This window comes from Schistocerca gregaria, chromosome 7 (genome assembly GCF_023897955.1).
Source record: "Schistocerca gregaria isolate iqSchGreg1 chromosome 7, iqSchGreg1.2, whole genome shotgun sequence".
Taxonomy (NCBI): Eukaryota; Metazoa; Arthropoda; class Insecta; order Orthoptera; family Acrididae; genus Schistocerca; species Schistocerca gregaria.
In genome coordinates this window covers 471,139,287-471,164,376 of record NC_064926.1, presented here as the reverse complement: position 1 = coordinate 471,164,376, position 25,090 = coordinate 471,139,287, and positions in this window count along the sequence as shown.

Genomic DNA, 25,090 nt, shown 5'->3' with positions numbered 1-25,090 from the left:
TCAAGATGACAGGCATCTTATCCGCATCGCTGTAACGGATCGTGAAACCACGTTTCGATCCCTGAGTCAACAGATGGGGACCTATGGAAGACAACAAACATCTGCACGAACAGTACGACGACGTTTGCAGCAGCATGAACTATCAGCTCGCAGACCATGGCTGCTAGCCGGCCGGAGTGGCCGAGCGGTTTTAGGCGCTTCAGTCTGGAACCGCGCGACTGCTACGGTCGCAGGGTCGAATCCTGCCTCGGGCATGGATGTGTGTGTCGTCCTTAGGTTAGTTAGGTTTGAGTAGTTCTAAGTTCTAGGGGACTGATGATTTCAGATGTTAAGTCCCATAGTGCTCAGAGCCATTTGAACCATTTTTGAAACATGGCTGCTGTCACCCTTGACGCTGCATCACAGACAGGTGCGCCTGCGATGATGTACTCAACTACGAACCTGGGTGCACAAATGGCAAAACGTCATTTTTTTCGAATGAATCTAGGTTCTGTTTACAGCATCATGACGGTCGCATCCGTGTTTGGTGACATCGCGGTAAACGCACATTGGAAGCGTATATTCGTCATCGACATACTGGCGTATCACCTAGCGTGGACGTTACATTTCAGATGTGTTACGACCGGTGACTCTACCCTTCATTCGATTCCTGCGAAACCCTACATTTCAGAGGATAATGCACACCCGCATGTTGCAGGTCCTGTACGGGCCTTTCTGGATACAGAAAATGTTCGACTGCTGCCCTGGCCAGCACATTCTCCAGATCTCTCACCAATTGGAAACGTCTGGTCAATGGGGGCGAAGCAACTGGCTCGTCACAATATGCCAGTCACTACTCTTGATGAACTGTGGTATCGTGTTGAAGCTGCATGGGCAGCTGTGCCTGTACACGCCATCCAAGCTCTGTTTGACTCAATGCCCAGGCGTATCAAGGCCTTTATTACGGCCAGAGGTGGTTGTTCTGGGTACTGATTTCTCAGGATCTATGCATCCAAATTGCGTGAAAATGTAATCACATGTCAGTTCTAGTATAATATATTTGTCCAATGAATACCCGTTTATCATCTGCATTTCTTCTTGGTGCAGCAATTTTAATGGCCAGTAGTATAATTTCTTCCAGTAAGAGTAGTAGAATGCTGAGGACGACGTTCACCTGCGCTTCGATGTGAGCTATGGTATTAACAGAGGTGGGGGGAGGACAAGGGGAGATTAGAGTTTTACATTCCGTCGACAGACAGGTCAGTAGACATTGACATGAGCTACAGCTACGAAAGAACGTTGCACGAAATCGGCTGTGCTCTTGTCAAAGGGACCGTCCCGGCATTCACCTGGAGCGGTTTCGGAAAATTCCGGAAACTAAGCCTGGATAGCCGGACGAAGATCTTGACCCGCCGTCTTCCCGATGTGAGTCCACTGAACCACCTGGCTCTGTACTTCTGCCTGAACGGGTCACGACCGTTGCAGTCTGCGTGGACGTTACTACGGACCACTTCGATCCCATAACGACTGATGTCTTCCATTACGACGACACGATGTTCCAGCAGTATAACTGTCCATCTCTCAAGACCAGAAAAGTGCCACATTGGTTTGAGGAGCGTGATAGTGAATTCCCGAAGATGTCTTGACCACCGAATTCGCCCGGCCTAATACAGTGTGCCACACATCTCGCACGTTATCGGGCGCCAGCTTCGTGCCGGGAAACGTCGTACCATAATTTTCAGAAATTGCCTGCGCCCTGACACCTACCGGCGCACACCTCCGGAAACCTATCGTGAATTTGTCGAGTCCACGCCAAGTAGAATATCCTAAAGTTTCATTACATAAAAGAAATCATTACATACTGTATCTGTTAGATATGTTAGGAAAGACACGGACGAGATGAACGTCTGCAGCCCTTTATACACCCATGTCAAACATACAGGATTGTACACCAAGTGTGCATTAGAATGAGACAGTGTTAACTCATATTTTTCAGATGCCAGAGCATTACATGTCGGGTTAGCGTATGCATACATTGCCCTTCATTTACAGGGTGAGTCACCTAACATTGCCGCTGGATATATTTCGTAAACCACATCAAGTACTGACGAATCGATTCCACAGACCGAACGTGAGGAGAGGGGCTAGTGTAATTGGTTAGTACAAACCATTAAAAAATGCACGGAAGTACGTATTTTAACATAAACCTACGTTTTTTAAATTGAACCCCGTTAGTTTTGTTAGAACATCTGAACATATAAACAAATACGAAATCAGTGCAGTTTGTTGCATTGTAAAATGTTATTTACATACGGAGATATTGTAACCTAAAGTTGACGCTTGAGTACCACTGCTCCGCTGTTCGATCGTGTGTATCGGAGAGCACGGAATTACGTAGGGATCCAAAGGGAACGGTGATGGACCTTAGGTACAGAAGAGACTGGAACAGCACATTATGTCCACATGCGAACACCTTTTTATTGGTATTTTTCACTGACGCACGTGTACATTACCATGATGGGTGAGGTACACGTACACACGTGGTTTCCGTTTTCAATTACGGAGTGGAATACAGTGTGTCCCGACATGTCAGGCCAATAGATGTTCAGTGTGGTGGCCATCATTTGCTGCACACAATTGCAATCTCTGGCGTAATGAATGTCGTACACGCCGCAGTACATCTGGGGTAATGTCGCCGCAGGCTGCCGCAATACGTTGTTTCATATCCTCTGGAGTTGTAGGCACATCACGGTGCACATTCTCCTTTAACGTACCCCACAGAAAGAAGTCCAGAGGTGTAAGATCAGGAGAACGGGCTGGCCAATTTATGCGTCCTCCACGGCCTATGAAACGCCAATCGAACATCCTGTCAAGGGTCAGCCTAGTGTTAATTGCGGAATGTGCAGGTGCACCATCATACTGATACCACATACGTCGACGCGTTTCCAGCAGGACGTTTTCGAGCAACATTGGCAGATCATTCTGTAGAAACGCGATGTATGTTGCAGCTGTTTGTTACAACACGCAACTGTACGTCGGAGGTTTCAAGCGTCAACTTTAAGTTACAATATCTCCGTATGTAACTAACATTTTGCAATGCAACAAACGGTACTGGTTACGTATTTGTTTACATGTTCAGATGTGCTAACAAAACTAACGTGGTTCCATTTTTAAAAAACGTAGGTTTGTGTTAAAAACATACTTCCGTGCATTTTTGTATGGTTTGTATTAAACAATTACACTAGCCCCTCTCCTCACATTCGGTCTGTGGAATCGGTTCGTCAGTATTTGATGTGGTTTACGAAACACATCCAGCGGTAACGTTAGGTGACTCACCCTATATAACTTACGTCTTGACAATGAGTTCCCCTAGTCATGACTAGATGGCACTGGTGATTGTTTTCGTCAGCGGTGCCCATAAATTTAAAAGCATAAAGGAAACACCAATACAAATGTCGACATTCCTCTCACCTCCCTTCACTTCTACGTAGTCTAAAGAATGAAACACTAATTTTATCTTCACAATTTCTCGGGTGTAGTGAAACATGTGTATTTACTATACCCAGATACAATGTTCCAGAAACCTCCTTGGAAACCGGAGCAGCAAAAAAGTCTTTCTCTAAACACTTGTGCAGAACTACGCTGGCCGGCCGTTGTGACCGAGCGGTTCCAGGCGCTTCAGTCCGGAACCGCACTGCTGCTACGGTCGCAGGTTCGAATCCTGCCTCGGGCATGGATGTCTGTCATGTCCTTACGTTAGTTTGGTTTAAATAGCTCTAAGTGCTAGGGGACTGAAGACCATAGATGTTAGTCCCATAGTGTTCAGAGCCATTTGCACCATTTTTTGAACTACGGTGGACGGCGGTTCGTGCACTCGACCAGGCGTCAAACTTCGACGAAAAAGGGGTTGAAAATATTTAAACACCCGATATGAATTCGTGAATAAATGGTGATTCTCTTCCTCTAGAATGTTCTACGCTTTTTTCCAAAATGTTGTGTGGATTGGTGTTGGTACAGAGAACGACACCACCGATTCGCCAGTCACATAGCACGGCCCAAAGCCTCTACAATAAATTGTTTCGTGATTTTTAGGCGCATTATGAAGATTCGCAGGACATCAATCTATTGTGAAAAGACTGGATACATAACATCTAGCTTCAAGCTTCTTGATTCATTTCGATCTATGACGAGACATTATTGACGAATTTGTGGACGTTATTTTTAAAAGGGCCGGTTATGCTGCTTCCGGTCTTTTCAGATAATTGAGAGAAACGCAGAAGTTGATCTTATGAAAAGGGGAACAGTAATTTATACCTCGCCAGTCGCGACGAGCACACTGTGACCGAAAATCGATATTTAAGAGATCCGATACGAGCTATCTCTGTGAAAGCCAGTTCTAAAGGCGTGGCGCACGAACCCGAGGCAGAGACGCAGCGGTAAATCAGCGAGCGGCGCTGCTCAAGGGTAGCTTCCCCGTCCCAGCTAGCGCGTAAATTAATATCAGCTGCTGATACTTGATATATTTTACCTCGTAAATGTCGCGAGAAAGGCGCTCATAATTTCTCCGAAAACTGGTCGCATTACAGGAGACTGCGAGGGACGTGTTACGTTCCACATTTTATTAAACGAGAAAAAAATTGTTAGTTAGACTAAGCACTTGAGTGATGTTTCGCATTGCAGGATGTGCGTAGCCAACAAGTACACCTTCAAATTGCCTACGTCATAGCGTGTATGCCGTAACGACGACAAAAGTAGAATTAGGCGTGAGCGAATCTTTAATGCAGTTCTCCGTAATCCCACGATCTAGGAAGTGTACCGAATAAATCCAGAGTAGCAGAACGTGATTGGCAGAATAAAAAACAAAGTATGGCATTTTAGTAACAGTCGTGGCAACAGAGTGATTTAATGAAGGTTTATTTTATTTGTGTTTAATTAAATACAAGTGTAATGTAAGTTTATTTTTGGTTGTTTATTTAAATTGATTTAAATCATTAATGGTTGACTTGGCAGCACAAAGATAGCTATTCTTTACATGTGCACATGCCGCCCACCACCTTATACGAAGAAAGACGGAACTCCCGTTCTAGGATTAAAACGGTGTCAAATTACGTTATTTCTGAAAACACATCAATTCATGCCCCCTGTCCCCCCTCCTTATCTACAGTAAATCATAGCATAGTATTTAAAAAATGCAAGAGGTGATGGAAACAGACCAGTTATGTGCTTCTGCTCCTCTTTTCCCAACCAATCAAAGCACACTATGTAAACGATAAATAAAAACAGCTCCAGATATAAGTAAAACTTGCATAATGTCCACTTGAAATTCAGAGATATTCATTGCTTCCTAGAAAGTCGAAAATATTCAACTTTAAAGACTCATTTTTTCCCAGACAGTGAAATATCTTCATTATTTCTGTGTAAAAATCGTTTCAAGTTACATTATTTACTTACAGACTAGCTGTGTGCACTATGACTATAACTCCACTTCCCACCTCTTTTCAGCACAGTGTTAAAAATAATCAAAGTCAATGGAAATGGATCAATCGTGTGTTTTATACCCCCTACCCTCTCTCGTAAATGCGAAACGGTAATTGGTAAATACCAAATGGTTACCAGTAGATGTTGAACACCTACTGGCTAATGTCTAACAGTTAACACCTAATGTCTAATACCTGATGCCTAACATCTAATGGCTAATGCATAATACCTAATGCGTAGAGCCTCAGGGATGAAGGGTAATGGCTAAGGGCTAATGCCTAATGCATAATGCCTATTCATCATTGACCATCACTGATCGCTGACCATCACTCATCACTGACTACAGTGATCATTGTCATCACATTGTATCAGCATATCCCAGAAGCGTATTAGTTTGTCCCAAAGTGTATCAAATTACCCCTCAAACTCTATCAGCTTGTCCCGAAAGTGTATCAACAGCGCATCAACATGCCCCTCAAACTGTATCATTCTGCCCCAAATGTGTATCATTTTGCCCCAAAGTATATCAAATTACCACTTCAACTGCATCATCTTGCCCCTGTGGCTAGATGTCTAGAGAGCACCACAAAGGACTAAAATGCCTATACCTAATAATAACTAACGCATAATGCTGAGTGCCTCCAGCAACAGCATTATAATACCTTACAGATGGACTAAAGATTCTGTCTCTCCTGCAACTGACACCCATCTAATATTAGAACACTATTTAAGATCCAGTAATGACTGATGCTTAATGGGTAAAGCATAATTCACAATACCACCAGGTGACAATATTCTAATATGGTTTCTCTCCCTCCAGTAACGGAGATCCTTCTGGTGCTAGAATAACACATAAGCTGCAGTAATGCCTAATGCTTAATGAACAACACACAATGCAGAATCTTAATGCCTAATATTAATATGTAAAATTGTGTACACATACATATCACTGCTGTGACATTAAAAGTGCCTCCACGGCCAAACATGTGCATTATTACATTCCAACAGAAAGGTGTCATTCACAAAAAAACCTTCTTGATATAAAACCAACCGATACATTCAATCCGTGCAAGAGAGACCAGTGACTGCTCCGTTATTCTCAGCTGACGATCGTATTGTGTGTCAGCTCCCATCCCTTGCACTATACAGGGAAAAATGCTTAGGAGAGTGTTTTCTGTCCTGTCCCATGAAACTCACTCCAAATGTGTGTGCTACAAACTCTTATCAGTGGGGACACAACATAAGACTTTTAAATTCATGTGTGAAAACATGTTACATTCCAAAAATCTCATGGAAATCCTACCTTCAAATACTACAAAATCTAAGCGGACAGAGCCTAGCTGCCCTTTTTTTTTAAGACGTCATACATGAAAAACGCCCTGTGTGTACTGGAAATCCTGCACCCGATGCACACATCACTAACATATTGTAGAGCATACAAGCTTCGACTCCTCCCTTGGTAGAGGTATTGTTATTACCCATTGCACGTTAGATTCTCTCAAACTAGAGATGAAGAGAAAAATATCCTCTCTCTCTGGCTCTTTGCGCGTGGAATATCCGATCCCAAGTACACAAAGCGTTACTATCAATGTCAATGTTCCACAATGGAAGGAAAAAAGTAATCTTCTTCACTTATTCCAGACATTCATTCATGACCTTACAGCGTTGTTATCTGATTAAAGTAAGCATTGCAAAAAGAGAGGAAGAGAATGGGGGGGGGCTTATCATGCTTTTTTTAATACACCATAAAATGCCACCTCCACAGCCAAATGATTACCATCACTGCCCTTATTGCAGAAGGATATGGTTTGATTACTGGTATCTCCTCGTATTTGTCTGAGATAGATAGATGTGGGAACGAGTAGTCAAGAAAAGAAAAACGTATTGGAATTTTCCAAAAATCGCCATTCCTAATGTGACTGGTTTGTCGAAGACGACATTTAGTCTGCTAAGTTCAGTAACATTAAGATTTTCGTTGAAAGTAACCCTCTGTTGGAAATTTGACTTTGTAATTAGCATAGCTGCCCCAAATCAACCCTCGCCACTACGTTTATAGCTCTGAGGCCGAAAGAGAAACGACTTTTTGGGAAGTGAAGCTAATCTTTCTTATACCTGTAAGAAGTTGCTTAGCAGAAATTTCTGCGCCTTTTACAGTGTTGTTATAACACGAGCCAATCGAAAAACGATAGACAATAATACCTACTGACTAAAAAATGCTCACGAAAAGCACTGATAGTACACACGATGCCTTTAGTTACCTTCAGAGTTAAGTATGCGTTACATTAACATCTTGCAAGGAAACACAGGCTTGGCGTTACACTTAGAACCCAAGGCTATGAGTGGAATCATTACAAAGCGCCTTAACAGAATGACACTAAGACAAGATACAGGAAATTTCATGTCACACAGCACGTAAGGTATATCATCTTCATATAGTCATGTGGGTTTCCTTGGAATTCTTTGTGTAGGCATTGGGTTTCGTTGTGGTTTGTACATGCAAACAATGTTGTTGTTATAAATGTAATGCAGAATACATCTCTTTCTAGAGACGGGAGGTTTCTGCACGAGATAAATCCTAGCAAAGAAACCGGCTGTATCTGTTTCCTCACTTTTCGGGTTGGCGGGGAACTAGAGTTCCCTGAGAATATGCTTATGGAAGCCCTGAAGCAGCATACAAGACACGAAACGAAACCAGAGAGGTTTCGGAATAAATGCAGGAAGGCTCTCATAGAAAGCTTTCAGCTGTTGCTGAACCCCTGGGAACTGTCAACAACATGGCGGGGAATCAGTTGCGTCTTTACAGACGCAAATTCGATGTACGAAAAGGGTGTAAGTAGTCCTCTGGCTTATCCACTCTATCTTACAAACATTTTGTTTCTCATATCGATGAGCACATGTTTCTTTCTCATAACTTTCAAAAGTCGCTCTTGCTTTATCCTCAGAGCTCTGAACATCCTTTTTGAGCTCTTGGGAAATATCTGCAAAAAAATTAAGCAGTGGAGTTTTCTCTGTACTCAAAAAGAAAAGTAGTTGGGAGTCGGAAATTTGAGAAAAAATGCAACTATTTTGTTTTATTTTACACACTATCTATCAACCACTTTTTTGTCATACCTATGAATACAGGTTATTTTCTCATAATGTTACCGAATCTGCACACTTCCTGATCAAGCAGTGAAGAGAATTTGTGGTCCTCGTAATCGAGCAGCGGTCTGGTGAAGCGGCTAAGGAGAGAAAAAAGTCTGTAAGAAGCAATGGCACCAGAGAATCTGCATAAGGAGAAGGCAACCACCTAAGTAGGCTGGAACGTTCATTGACAAGCTTAATAATACTATTATTATAATGGATGAACCATTAGAAAACATGTTAAATTAGATGACAATATTTAATGGGTTGGTGCCGTGTTTGCATTTAGAAGACGAATACGTACTAGTGTTACAGATAATAGACTTGAATTTAAAGGCCCTAGATTCTTCTTGGGCGCATGTTTTTCCATTTTAGAGACCAAAGTTCGTCAAACTTAACCAACCTATTAGGATTAATTATTTGCTCGTCTGCAACATCTCTTGGAGAAGACAGGTCAGGAAAAATGGATGTACCTCAATACAAAAAGTGGTTTCAATCAGAGAGCTTGCCTAAAACAAGATTCAATGCATCTTTTTCACACCCAATTTATGCTTTCAAACATTGTTTTATATATCTATAATCAGTCACGTAATTTTCCTTGTCATTCATGGCCGAAAATAGTTTCTTTTCTTTCCTGTTATCTTCCGATGGTGACGTTTTAGAAGCATAAGCGTAAATCTGAATTTAAATCATGAATACCACTTTGTGGGTATTCAAGATCTGCTTCCAGTATATACCACAACACTTAGAAAACAATGTAAATGAGCATTTTTCAAGTATTGCAGAGAAGTTACAGCATAAATTCCCCAAAAGAAATATAACACCTGTAAATAATACTGCACTAAATACACTGATGTTACTTCCAACCACAGATAATGAAGTGAATAAAACTGTTCAAAAACTAAAAAATAAAAAGTCAGTAGGCTTAGATGAAGTACCAATGTGTGCTGAAACAACGCATATAGATTATACAAGTCCCCTTAACAAATATAATAAATGAATCCTTCACATCAGGGACATTTTAGAGCAGTTAAAACAGGCAAGACTTATACCTTTGCTTATGAAAGGTAATGGAGAAGACACAGAAAATTACCGGCCCATTTCCCTGTTGTCACCATTGTCAAAAATAGTAAAAGAGGTTATGTGAGACAGATTAATGAATTACCTGATTAAATACTATCTTTTAAGCAAATAACAGATTCGATTCTGAAGTGGCAAAAATATGGAGTCAGCCATAGTATAATTCACAAAAGTTGTACTTGATGCTCTTGACAAAGATGAGTGTGTCACAGGAATATTTTTGGATCTTTCTAAGGCCTTTGATACAGCTGACCACAAGATTCTATTAAATAAATTAGAAGCATTAGGAATAATAAGAGGGATAGCTAATAACTGGTTGTGACCATACCTAGCAGATAGGGTACAAAGAGTAGAGATAACAAATACTTGAAATAGATCTAAAAATTTATTAAAATACTCATCAGAACGAAAATACATTAACATAGGGGTTCCGCAAGGTAACATATTAGGACCAATTGTTGTTGTTGCGGTCTTCAGTCCTGAGACTGATTTGATGCAGCTCTCCATGCCACTCTATCCTGTTAAGCCTCTTCAGCTCCTCGTACCTACTGCAGCCTACATCCTTCTGAATCTGCTGAGTGTATTCATCTCTTGGTCTCCCTATACGATTTTTTCCCCCACGCTGCCCTTCAGTACTAAATTGGTGATCCCTTGATGCCTCAGAACATGTCCTACCAACCCATCCCTTCTTCTAGTCAAGTTGTGCCACAAATTCCGCTTCTCCCCAAATCTATTCAATACCTCCTCATTAGATATGTGATCTACCCATCTAATCTTCAGCATTATTCCGTAGAACCTCATTTCGAAAGCTTCTATTCTCTTCTTGTATAAACTACACTCCTGGAAATGGAAAAAAGAACACATTGACACCGGTGTGTCAGACCCACCATACTTGCTCCGGACACTGCGAGAGGGCTGTACAAGCACGGCACAGCGGACACACCAGGAACCGCGGTGTTGGCCGTCGAATGGCGCTAGCTGCGCAGCATTTATGCAACGCCACCGTCAGTGTCAGCCAGTTTGCCGTGGCATACGGAGCTCCATCGCAGTCTTTAACACTGGTAGCATGCAGCGACAGCGTGGACGTGAACCGTATGTGCAGTTGACGGACTTTGAGCGAGGGCGTATAGTGGGCATGCGGGAGGCCGGGTGGACGTACCGCCGAATTGCTCACCACGTGGGGCGTGAGGTCTCTACAGTACATCGATGTTGTCGTCAGTGGTCGGCGGAAGGTGCACGTGCCCGTCGACCTGGGACCGGACCGCAGCGATCCTATGCAGTGCCGTAGGGGACCGCACCGCCACTTCCCAGCAAATTAGGGACACTGTTGCTCCTGGGGTATCGGCGAGGACCATTCGCAACCGTCTTCATGAAGCTGGGCTACGGTCCCGCACACCGTTAGGCCGTCTTCCACTCACGCCCCAACATCGTGCAGCCCGCTTCCAGTGACGTTGCGACAGGTGTGAGTGGAGGGACGAATGGAGACGTGTCGTCTTCAGCGATGAGAGTCGCTTCCGCCTTGGTGCCGATGATGGTCGTATGCGTGTTTGGCGCCGTGCAGGTGAGCACCACAATCAGGACTGCATACGACCGAGGCACACAGGGCCAACACCAGGCATCATGGTGTGGGGAGCGATCTCCTACACTGGCCGTACACCTCTGGTGACCGTCGAGAGGACACTGAATAGTGCACGGTACATCCAAACCGTCATCGAACCCATCGTTCTACCATTCCTAGACCGGCAAGGCAACTTGCTGTTCCAACAGGACAATGCACGTCCACATGTATCCCGTGCCACCCAATGGCTCTAGAAGGTGTAAGTCAACTACCCTGGCCAGCAAGATCTCCGGATCTGTCCCCCGTTGAGCATGTTTGGGACTGGATGAAGCGTCGTCTCACGCGGTCTGCACGTCCAGCACGAACGCTGGTCCAACTGAGGCGCCAGGTGGAAATGGCATGGCAAGCCGTTCCACAGGACTACATCCAGCATCTCTACGATCGTCCCCATGGGAGAATAGCAGCCTGCATTGCTGCGAAAGGTGGATATACACTGTACTAGTGCCGACATTGTGCATACTCTGTTGCCTGTGTCTATGTGCCTGTGGTTCTGTCAATGTGATCATGTGATGCATCTGACCCCAGGAATGTGTCAATAAAGTTTCCCCTTCCTGGGACAATGAATTCACGGTGTTCTTATTTCAATTTCCAGGAGTGTATTTATCGTCCATGTTCTGATTTACTAATCTAATTCCCTCAGCATCACCCGACTTAATTCGACTACATTCCTCGTTTTGCTTTTGTTGATGTTCATCTTATACCCTCCTTTCAAGACACTGTCTATTCCATTCCACTGCTCTTCCAAGTCCTTTGCTGTCTCTGACAGAATTACAATGTCATCGGCTAACATCAAAGTTTATATTTCTTCTCCATGGATTTTAATACCTACTCCGAACTTTTCTTCCGTTTCCTTTACTGCTTGCTCAATATACAGATTGAATAGCTTCGGGGAGAGGCTCCAACCCCGTCTCACTCCCTTCCCAACCACTGCTTCCCTTTCATGTCCATCGACTCTTATAACTGCCATCTGGTTTCTGTACAGATTGTAAATAGCCTTTCGCTCCCTGTATTTAACCCTGCCACCTTCAGAATCTGAAAGAGAGTATTCCAGTCAACATTCTCAAAAGCTTTCTCTTAGTCTACAAATGCTAAAAACGTAGGTTTGCGTTTCCTTAATCTTTCTTCTAAGATAAGTCGTAGGGTTAGTATTGCCTCACGTGTTCTAACATTTCTACTGAATGCAAACTTATCTTCCCCAAGGTCGGCTTCTACCAGTTTTTCCATTCGTATGTAAAGAATTCGCGTTAGTATTTTGTAGCTGTGACTTATTAAACTGATAGTTCGGTAATTTTCACATCTGCCAACACCTGCTTTCTTTGGGATTGGAATTATTATATTATTCTTGAAGTCTGAGGGAATTTCGCCTGTCTCATACATCTTGCTCACCAGACGGTAGAGTTTTCTCAGGACTGTCTCTCCCAAGGCTGTCAGTAGTTCTAATGGAATGTTGTCTACTCCCAGGGCCTTGTTTCGACTTAGGTCTTTCAGTGCACTGTCAAACTCTTCACGCAGTATCATATCTCCCATTTTATCTTTATCTACCTCCTTTTCTATTTGCACAATATTGTCCTCAAGAACATCTCCCTTGTATAGACCCTCTATATACCCCTTCCACTTTTCTGCTTTCCTTTCTTTGCTTAGAACTGGGTTTCCATCTGAGCTCTTGATATTCATGCAAGTGGTTCTCTTTTCTTCAAAGGTCTCTTTAATTTTCCTGTAGGCAGTATCTATCTTACCCCTAGTGAGATAAGCCTCTACATCCTTACATTTGTCCTCTAGCCATCCCTGCTTAATCATTTTGCACTTCCTGTCAATCTCATTTTTGAGACGTTTGTATTCCTTTTTGCCGGCTTCATTTACTGCATTTTTATATTTTCTCCTTTCATCAATTAAATTCAATAACTTGAAGATCTACCTCCACTATTCCGTCTCTCAAAGCTACCCATTGTTCTTCTACTGTATTTCGTTCCCCATTCTTGTCAATCGTTCCCTAATGCTCTCCCCGCAGCTCTCTACAACCTCTGATTCTTTCAGTTTATCCAGGTCCCATCTCCTTAAATTCCCATCTTTTTGCAGTTTTTCAGTTTTAATCTACAGTTCATAACAAATAGATTGTGGCCAGAGTCCACAACTGCCCCTGGAAAGGTCTTACAATTTAAAACGTGGTTCCTAAATCTCTGTTTTACCATTATTTAATCTATCTGAAACCTGTCAGTATCTCCAGGCTTCTTCCATTTATACAACCTTCTTTTGTGGTTCCTGAACCAAGTGTTTGCTATGATTGCGTTATGCTCTGTGCAAAATTCAACAAGGCGACTTCCTCTTCATTCCTTACTCCCATTCCACATTCACCTACTATGTTTCCTTCTCTTCCTTTTCCAAGTAGCGAGTTCCAGTCACCCATGACTATTAAATTTTCGTCTCCCTTCACTATCAGAATAATTTCTTTTGTCTCATCATACATTTCATCAACTTCATCATCATCTGCAGAGCTAGTTGGCATATGAACTTGTACTACTGTAGTAGGCGTGGGCTTCGTGTCTATCTTGGCCGCAATAATGCGTTCACTATGCTGTTTATATAAGCTTACCTCCACTCCTATTTTTTATTCATTGTTAAACCTAGTCCTGCCTTACCCCTATTTGATTTTGTATTTATAACCCTGTATTCACCTGACCAAAAGTCTTGTTCCTTCTGCCACCGAACTTCACTAATTCCCACTATATCTATCTTTAACCTATCCATTTCCCTTTTTAAATTTTCTAACCTATCTGCCCGATTAAGGGATCTGACATCCACGCTCCGATCCGTATAATGCCAGTTTTCTTTCTCCTGATAACGATGTCCTCTTGAGTAGTCCCAGCCTGGAGATCAGAAGAGGGGACTATTTTACCTCCGGGATATTTTACCCAAGAGGACGCCATCATCATTTAATTATACAGTAGAGCTGCATGCCCTCGGGAAAAATTACGGCTGTAGTTTCCCCTTGCTTTCAGCCATTCGCAGTACCAACACAGCAAGGCAGTTTTGGTTAGTGTTACAGGGCCAGACCAGTCAATCACCCAGACTGTTGCCCCTGCAACTACTGAAAAGGCTGCTGCCCCTCTTCAGGACCCACACGTTTGTCTGGCCTCTCAACAGATACCCCTCCGTTGTTGTTGCACCTATGGTACAGCTGTCTGTATCGTTGAGGCACGCAAGCCTCCCCACCAACGGCAAGGTCCATGGTTCATGGGAGGGGGGGGGGGGGGTAGGACCAATACCATTCCTGATATATACTTCCCCATATATACTTTCCCATTAGTGTTACTCATGCTAACAAAATTCTCTTTGCTCATGACAGCAATATTATAGTTACTAAGAAAACATTATAGTCACTGAGAAACATTTGCAGAGAACGCAAATGAAGCTCTCACGGAATTTAACCATTGATGAATAAGCAATGAAGTGACATTGAACATAAGGTTAACTAATTCCATGAATTTCAGTTTGAAGAGCGAAAGTGACAATGTTAAATTAAATGTAGATGGAACCTCTATAGACTGTGTAACAAATGCAAAATTTCTAGGAATGAATATTGATTCTCAGTTGAAGTGGTCTGGACACACATAGGTACTTGCAAACAGAATTTCATCAGCATTTTATGCCCTTAGAATCCTATCATCAGCGTCATTTAGTTACATACTATTCATATATACACACTATTTCCAGCTATGGCATTCTTATTTGGCGAAAAGTGCACAAAATATGAACATAATTTTCAAACTCCAGAAAATAGCCAATGAGAATCATAACCGACAACGATAGTCGAGCTCATTGTAAAGATCTGTTCATAACACTGGGGATTTTCACTGCTCTGTCTGAATACATTTACCAGTCAGTTTTAAACATCAAAAATAACATTGGTAATTACTGCAGAAACAGTTCTGTCCATGACCATGGAACAAGAACTAGACTCAACTTACATTTGCCCAGAAAAAATAAATATAAAACTCCAAACAGCATTTTCCACCAAGGAATAAAACTGTACAATAAATTACAAAAAGAGATAAAAGAAATTGAAATATACACTTATTTAAAAAGGCAGCTAAATAGTATCTGTTATGGAATATATTTTATACATTGAAGGATTACATAGATAAAACAGAGTAGGGGTTTGGTAAAAAATAATGTTATACAAATAAATAATAATTATGATTATAAAGCATCCAACATTCCACATAATACCTACACACTACGTTTTTCTTCCTTTTTTTCGTTTTCTAGAAAAACTTACCGCCAAGTTATGCGTTTCACAGTACTAGCATCTCTTCCTCTTTTTGAATTCAACAACTCGCTCATTATAGTGGGATGCTGACTCAGTTTTTTAAGATATCAAATGGGGAGTTGTGGTACAGAAAATGGACCAGAGATCACCAGTGTGTGTGTGTGTGTGTGTGTGTGTGTGTGTGCGTGTAGTGAGTGAAGTGTTATGAAACAGTGTGTGTATAGCATGTCCTGTGACTGATAGTGAGATATGAGTGAACAGTATGGTATTACATCATTTAATAAGTTATTTGTAAAAAAAAAAAAGTATTGTATACCAAGAGTAAATCTAACGATTGTCACTAACTAGAAGTCTGTAAATGTATGTGTATACGAATTAGCTTATTTTAAATTTGTCTGAAATTGTAAATACTTTGACATGTCCTGTATCCTTGTAAAAAGAGATCTACAGATGAATAAAGCTACTGCTACTACTACTACTACTACTACTACCTTCTTTTCGAATCGTTTGATACCTTTTCCACAGCAAAATTTTTGATAATCTCTGAAGGAATTGAATACGGGAAGATGATGCAACATCGCACAGCTGTATGAGCTATTCACATAATGGTGTATTATTCAACATTCAGTGATGTTTTAGTGATACTCGGATATCTACAAGAACCGTAAACTATTCGGTCTCTGATATCTTGTTCCACAAACTGTATTTGCTCGATATCGGATATTAGTCGCAAATCCACCTTGGTAATTTTTAGCAGAGCGTCCCACTATGGAAACGAGGTACGGTAACTGAACATGTAATGTCCAGTTCATACATCTTGACCCAAAGAACGTGAAAGTGTTAAAAGACTTAGGAAAGGATCAGCACATCAATTTTTAAATAGAAATCGGAGTATTTTCCGAGTGTTTTGCAGTTGAGCGTGTTCCATACACTGCACGATCTTTGGGACTCGGCCTCTATTATTGTTTCGCTTGTTAACAAACTGCCAAACTTTTCGATTGAGGGCAGGTGATCTTCCAGAAGAATCGATTCATTGATTACATATCCATATGAGAAAATTCACCTCTGCTTAACAGAACTGAACTCTTAATCGACGGAAAAATAATCTCTCATTATTTTGAGGTCTTCTGCTTGCAGGTGACCGGCCTGGGTGGCCGAGCGGTTCTCGGCACTTCAGTCTGGAACCGAGCGACCGCAACGGTCGCAGGTTCGAATCCTGCCTCGGGCATGATGTGTGTGATGTCCTTAGGTTAGTTAGGTTTAAGTAGTTCTAAGTTCTAGGCGAGTGATGACCTCAGAAGTTAAGTCCCATAATGCTCAGAGCCATTTGAAACATTTTGCTTGCAGGTGAGATTTGTACTTTTTGAGAGTACATCTCATAAATTTTAGTGAGTGAATAAACCAGGAGTTTATGTTGCAGCTCTTCTCCTCTGATGTATCACTGGAATCTCTTTGTGGAAGATGTATGTTGCTCCATGACCTGTGCTGACCCTGGCTTATGCATTGCTTTAAACTTGCTATTACTATGCATTTGGTTTCCCGCATTTACTGTGGTTATGCTGTCGTTCTTCCTCTTTCTAGTGATAGTGGTAGCAGTAGTAGCTTTATTCATCCGTAGATCTGTTTTTGCAATGATATAGGACATGTCAAAGTATTTACAAATTTAGATCAATTTAAAATAAACTAATTCGTATACACATATATTTAGAGACTTCTAGTTAGAGACAATCATTAGATTTACTACTGGTAAACACTACCTATTTACAAATAACTTATTAATTAATGTAATGCCACATTGTTCACTCATATCTCACTATCAGTCACTGCACATACTATACACACATTGTTTCATAATACTACAACACACACACACACACACACATACTGGTGATCTCTGGGCCATTTTCTGTACCGCAACTTGCATTTGCTATCCTTAAAATCTGAGTCAGCATCCCTCCATAATGAGTGACATGATAAGCTCAGAAAAATGTATAATTTGTATTGCATAACAGGTACTTTTCAGCTGCCTTTTTAAATATGTGTATTTTAGTAATTTCTTTAATCTCTTTGATAGTTTATTGTAAAGCTTTATTCCTTGGTAGAAAATGCTGTTTTGAGTTTTATGTTTATTTTCTCTTGGTAAATGTAAGTTGAGTCTATCTCTTGTTGCATGGTCATGGACAGAGCAGTTTGTGCAATAATTACGAATGTTAATTTTGATGTGTACAACTGACTGGTAAATGAATTCACATGGAGCATTTAAAATCCCCAGTGTCCTGAACAGATATTTACAATGAGCTCGACTAGTATTTTTGGTTATTTCTTATGGCTCTTTTCCGGAGTTTGAAAATTCTATCGATATTTGCACCGTATACCATCTTTGGTTTGGTGTTTGTAGTTTCAGCTTGGCAGTGTGCAGCCAGCCGGTAGGTTGGAGCGGATGAGCAAGCAAGTCTCTGCATGGTGCAGTCGACTGCGCCCGCTGGCGGTCTCTATGCAGTGTCGGAGAGTGTGGGGGCTGTTCCGAGTGCTACGAGGTTCGTGGCTCACCGACCCAGGACATCAAAGTTGAGTGGTGATTCAATTTCCGAAGCCACGTCTGTTCGCGTTGTCCCGTTGTTTGGTGGCTCGCTGTTGGCGGTATTCCTGGGAGCTACAACGAGTGTTCGAGTTGGTGAAGATTTAGCCGCCATGTGGTGGAATTAACTATATTTTTTGGTTTGAAATTGAAGTGTACCACCGGAATTTTCTGCCTTGTGGCCGTTAGTATTCCGGTTACCTGCCCTGGTCGCTGACGTAAGTTCAGGCAGTGTCCTTTCCTCATCTGTTGTCACTGTCCAACATAGTGCGTAGTTTTTGACAGCTTAATGTATTTTTGGCTGTGGGCGGCTATGTCTGTAACGTTTTGGCTTTGGAATTCTCGTATCCTGTCAGTGATTAGGAAGTCGTCTTGTCGGTGGGTCCCTGACTGTCTCTTGGTTGTGTTGCCCTGCAGATCGAGTATAGTTGGGCCAAATTCTTGTCTCACTTAAGCGAACGTTATGATTTCAAGGGCAGTTCGTGCCCCTTGGAAACTTCTGAGTGCCGTTGCCTATACTGCCTTTCTTGTTGGCGTTATGTATTTTTAATGGCTCATAGTCGATGGTTGGAATTTGTATGCTTGTAATTGTGCTTTAAAATCAAAGGCCTTCAGCCGCTTTAAAAGTAATTTTTTCTAAGTTGGGCAAATCTTACACTGTCTGACGACAAAGCTTGGGCCCTCTGCCTGTTGAAAATTTATTTTACTGTTTTAAAACATCGGCCTTCAGCCACTTAAAGTTTTAACGATCTTACTTATCAAATATTACCTTTTAGAAGATAAAGCTGTGTTCCTTCTGCCTTTTGAAAATGTATTGTAGTTGTATTGTTTGTTTAAATGTATGGGCCCTCAGCTGCTTTAAGTTTTAAGGTTCTTACTTATTAAGTATTACATTATTTCAAGATAAAGCTGTGGGCTTTCTGCCTGTTGAAAATTTATCGTTGTTGTATTATTCTTAAAATGATAGGCCTTCAGCCCCTTTAAAATTTTGGGTTCTTACTTATCCAGTCTTACATCACTTTGGCTTAAATACTGTTTAATGTTAAAAGCTTTGGGCCTTCCGCCTTGGAAAATTGGTTGCAGTTTTTTTTTTTAACAAATGTCTTCAGCCGTTTTGGAGTAAGGTTTCTTATTGGCCATAAAGCTTGAGCCTTATGCCTATTGAAAGGTTATTTATCGGCCTTCAACAGCTTTTAAATAACTTAATCTATCTGACTAGTCAAGTCTTACATCGCTTGGCCTTAAATACTACTTACGGTTAAAGCCTAGAGCCTTCTGTCTCAAAAAAAGATATAGCAGTTGTATTTAATTCCTGGGCCTTCAGCCGTTTTAGAATTAAAGACGTTTTCTGTCCATAGTAAAGCTTAGAAGTTGCGCTGTAATGTTTGGACAACTAAATAAAATGTTATGTTTGGAGTATAACGGACAGCCGCTCATTCTGGCCCACTTCCACAATTCCTACTACTTGTCCTGTCCTGCTGGTTTAGCAGGGCGTCTCACTCCATATTCGAAGATATAATGGATATAAGTCCTGTTCACATAGGATCGTGATCATAAAACGCCAGTCGTAATTGCTCAGATCGCGTAACACGACGGACACTGTAAAAAGATGCTTATAATTCACATTGCAGCTGGGATGTGCTGCACCTCTGTACGCACCTTTGAAATGACAATGAGCCCTGAACTTCAGATCATCTTCCGCAAAGGCTTTCTCACAAATTTGATAGGCTTTTTCGGAGAAAAATGCTGTATTCAGTGGTTCACGGGCGTCGCGTCGAATAATGTTGTGGAAGCTGACGCCCGTGAACCATTGAAGCAGTTACTACATCGGAAAAGTGAGAAGAAAAATGCTGTATCTTCTTAGGGGTTTGACAGCATCGTTTTATTTTGTACCAAAAAGGTATTTACAGTCTCAACGATTACATAGACTTGTTGAGTAAGCCATTCCACGCAATCGCTGCCCTTGTACAATGTGAACTGGAAATATTCCTTGTTACAGCTGCAGTGTATCTACATCTACATCTGCATCTACATGATTACGCTCCAATTCACAATTAAGTGCCTGGCAGAGGGTTCATCGAATCACCTTCAAGGTATTTCTCTATCGTTCCGCTCTCGAACCGTGCGTGGGAAAAACGAACCTTTAAAATCTTTCCGTTTGAGCTCTGATTTCTCTTCTTTTATTACAATGATCATTTTTCCCTATATAACTGGGATCCAGTAAAATATCTTGAAACTCTGAAGAATAAGTTGGTGACTGAATTTTCATGAGAAGACCCTGCCATAAAGAAAAACGCCTCTGTTTTAATGAATGTCTTCTCAGTTTGCATATTTAGTTAGTTAGTTAGTTACATGTTCCATTGATCAGACTCACGGCAACCGTTATGATGTGGAACGTATCAAGTGCAAAAGAAATGCATACATAAATCAAAGTGTTTCTTTCTTTTTTTTAGCTTCAAATTTTTATTACCTGCCCCATTCCGTTAAACGGCACAAAATGCATATATTATACCTACAGATTTCTTCTATAGTATAGAAGGAGATGTCGAGGAGATATGATTTCAGTTTATTTTTGAAACTATTACTGCTATTTATCAGACCTTTTATTTCATCTGGTAATTTATCGAAAAGTTATACAGCGGCATATTTTACCCCTTTCTTAGCCAAATATAGGTTAAGTAGAGGATAATGTAAGTCTTTCTTTCTTGTGGTATTATGATCAAGAATGGGACTTTTGTTTTTAAACTGGTCGATGTTGCTGAGAACAAATTTCATTACTGAGTAAATTTACTGTGAGGTTGTTGTAAGAATTCCTAATTTTTTTAAACAGATGCCTTCAAATGTGCGACTATGAGCCCCACATATTATTCTAACCACTTTCTTCTGAGCCTAAGTGGCTGCACGATCCGTTACAGCATGCTGATACGATGCCTGACATCTCGAGTGCTAGTGATACGAGGGAGGCCATTGGGATCCAGCACGGCGTTCCGTATTACCCTCCTGAACCCACCGATTCCATATTCTGCTAACGGTCATTGGATCTCGACCAACGCGAGCAGCAATGTCGCGGTACGATAAACCGCAATCACGTATGGACTACAATGCGACCTTTATCAAAGTCGGAAACGTGATGGTACCCATTCCTCTTCCGTACACGAGGCATCACAACAATGTTTCATCAGGCAACGCCGGTCAACTGCTGTTTGTGTATGAGAAATCGTTTGGAAACTTTCCTCATGTCAGCACGTTGTAGGTGTCGCCACCGGCGCCAACCTTGTGTGAATGCTCTTAAAAGCTAATTATATGCACATCACAGCATCTTCTTCCTGTCGGTTAAATTTCGCGTCTGTAGCAGGTCATCTTCGTGGTGTAGCAATTTTAACGGCCAGTAGTGTATACGTAACGTTTCTTATTCGTAGCATTGTTTTAGGCTGAGAAAAAAAATGCGGTGCATTACATGAGATTGCAAGTGTCGAATCATGAAAGATAGCTAGTTAAAAGCCAAGCCAGTAAAGCAGTAAATTATGTGATTTGGAGTATGTGCAATAAATGTATTTTGCTGGTGACGAACTGTAGAAGTTAGACGCAAAGAGACCAAGAGCGAAGCGAATGTTTGTTATGCCGCACCTCGGCTGAGGATAGAAGGTAGGTAGTTTCGGGTGTGAAAACAGCTTGTAGATCGAGTATGAGTAAAAGAGATATTCTCTATTTAATTGTGTGGGCGTTTCAGGCAGGGGAAGCGCCGCGAAGCCAGGCGCGGTGGACGGGGCGTAGCTGCCAGTGGCGCGGTGCAAAAAGTGAGCGCGGCCGCTGGTGAGTGATCGCAGGGCTCGTAGCTGGCAGACCGACGTACGGGTTTAGCGTAGGAGGCCTAAAGCAAATAGTTACGTCTTTGGCTTAAAGGGAGCGTACCCCTTCACTTGGCTTCAGACAGACGAGTGCACGAGGTGTCACATTTCTGGGAAAAAGTAGTCCCTTAAAAGGTGCTTTTTTGCAGATGCTGACAGATCTGCCACCTTCATTAACATTCGATTTCATATTCTGTTCTGTGTACCTTCATTCCGGAGAAGGACAGAGCTGCAAGTATATTTGTTGTACAGCAAATGACGGCGGCTAGGCTGGTCCCGACCTGAGGTTCGAATCCTCCCTCGGGCATGGGTGTCTGTGTTTGTCCTTAGCATAATTTAGGTTAACTAGTGTGTAAGCTTAGTGACTGATGACCTTAGCAGTTAAGTCCCATAAGATTTCACATGCATTTAAACATTTTTTGAACGGTGGCTAGTTTCACTCCTAGCTCCCAGAGACGAGGGGAGGGACATCCGGCCGTTCTTAGAGGAGACGCGGTGGATCACTCGATTCGGACAGACGTGTGGAAGTGACTCTCTGGCAAACGAACGCGTTCTTATTTATTCTCATCCCGAGTGAGTGATGTTCTGCAAGTCTCATTTGTGTAGCAAGTGTCTTGGAATATGTGCAATAAATGTATTTTGCTGGTGACGAACTAAAGAGGTTAGACGCAAACAGACCAAGAGCGAAGCGAATGTTTGTTATGCCACGCCTCGGCTGAGGATAGAAGGTAGATGGTTTCCGGTGTGCTTGGACGTTTAGGACGTCGTTGAGGACCGTACGGACGTAACTCGTCGTTTACCGTAGTGACATCCATTTGGAGAATGATTAGGTGTTGCTTTTGGGCATCCAAAATATCCTGAACAGATTTCACAAACCCCAGATGGCAAGGTAAGCTAGATCAAGGCAAGGCTGAGAGTACTGAAGGAGGTTCGTAGCACAGACTAGCAGTGTTGAGGTGTTTAAGCTCTTACCTGTGTGAATGGTCGTGCAAGGCATTTGTGTGTCGGTAGTGCCCCACTCTCGTCGGAGTCTCCTCCGTGAATTCTGATATGCATTATACTGAAGGGTGTGTTACTCTAAGGAAGACTATAGACTCACTGATTTCGAGGGTACTGGGCCTCCATAATGTAGCTCACTTCTACCAATATCATAGGCCTTTTTACTTGATATGGGTGCTGTCGTAACGGCGACCTGAACAGTCGTGGGGCTGAAGTGACGGAAAACATGGTGGGACCCACGGAGCGGCACGCGAACAACAACACAGCGGGAGAGGATGAACACGACCAACGAAGGACCTCACGACAACAACATGAACGAAACAACAGTCAAGAAAACCAAACTAGACAACCACGTACACTCGTAAACAAAACACGAAAGTAAATATGCTGTCTAAAGTGAGGCGATATGTCCTGAGACGCAATGTTAGACTGGCTGGCTGAACTTTCTTTTTTTTTTCATTATTGTGATTTCATTCCCCTGTCCCATATGGGCAGGGGAGGGCTATCTGCGGCACAATCCGCCGCTCTTCAGCCGAGTGACATGACAACTAAAACAAGAATAAATTGTTACATACATAAGGCGATAAAAAAGAGGAACATAAAACAGAGTAAGGGGAGAAAATGGAGGTAAAAATACACTGACATGGAGACGTTCATGGGGGACAGTTAAAAAAGGCACCAGAAAGTTAAAAAACACAGTTGGCGATTCTTAAAACACAGAGAAGACACTGAATGCACATGCACAAGTTAAAAGTCGGCCACAGTATTAAAAACACTCCAGAAAAAGACACTGAAAACTCACTTGGAGCACACATGACGAAGAATAAAACTGCCAGGTGGGACCTGCCGAGGGAAAGGTCAGAGAGAATGGAAAAGGAGGGGAGAGCAAGAGGCAGCTGGGGAAGCGGCAGGATGAAGAGAGTAGGGGCGTCAGCGGGTACACTAAGAGGCAGAAGACATGTGGGGCAGGAGATGAAGAGGAGAGACAAGGCAGGAGGGAGTGCAGAGACACTGAAAGGGGGCACAAAAGAGGGAGGGGGAGCAGGAGGGTGAAGCCGCTCAGGAGGAGGGAGGGGTAGGTGAGGGAGCCCTGAGGAGTAGGCAGGAAGGTGAGGTTAGAGTTGGTAGGAAGGGTAAATGTCAGAGTGAAGCTCATCATCCGGGAGGAGCAGCTGATGGAAGTTGCATTGGGAAAGGAGATGGAGGGTGTGGAGATGGAGAGAGGGTGGGACACAACGGTAAAGGCTTGACAACTGGTTGGGGGTGGAGAGGAAGGGATTGTCTCAGCGAGAGGCAAGCGCTTAAGTACTCTATCGGGGACCCCGTTATAGGCTACTGCAACCACGTGTTCCACTGTGGCGCCCTCACTCTAGATGCGGGCCAGGAGGCGCTCGCCGCCACAGCTTACGAGCGATGGTGCAGAGACCTCTAGGGGTCTTCGACGTCCATGACGCCTGGTGGGGTTTCAAACTCCTCAGAGCACAGTACCAGAGGTGCACATTTTTCTAAGTGTGCTTGTATAGAAATAGATAACAGCAGAATTCGCATGTTCGAGTGCAGCCTTCTGAGAACTCTATGAAAGGTAGGTCAGGTTTGTTTGACATGTGGGTGCTACAAGCAGCGCTGGCAGGTAAGTCAAAGTGCTCAGACTGCCACGCAGCCGTGGGCTCACCCCCTACTGTGACACAGTGTTATGTTTAGTGTTCACTGTAGCGTAGGATTTGACATTAGCGGCGGTGAACAAGTTCACATAAATGCAGCACACGCCGTAAATAGGTTTCATTCTGGTTGCACAGTTCGATAATATTACGAAGTGGTGCATTTAACAATCGGGAAATGGTATGAATATTGTTGAGGCAAAAGAGACTTTAAGTATTTGGGTGAAAAACGATAGAAGTAGTGGGTGAAACAGTCTTTGTGCACGTAAGGGGTTTGATATTCCACAAGGAAGAGGCAGGAGGATAAGCAACACTTGACTGAAGCAGCTGAGGGAGTCGCATGCCACTGTAAGCGTATTGAGTGTGGAGTAGCCCGAAGCACTTTAGAGGGCACGGATAACAGCAGCGGCTGGCCGTAAAATACGAACGGTGGGTGGCCAAGTCAAAAAATGATTGGACTGA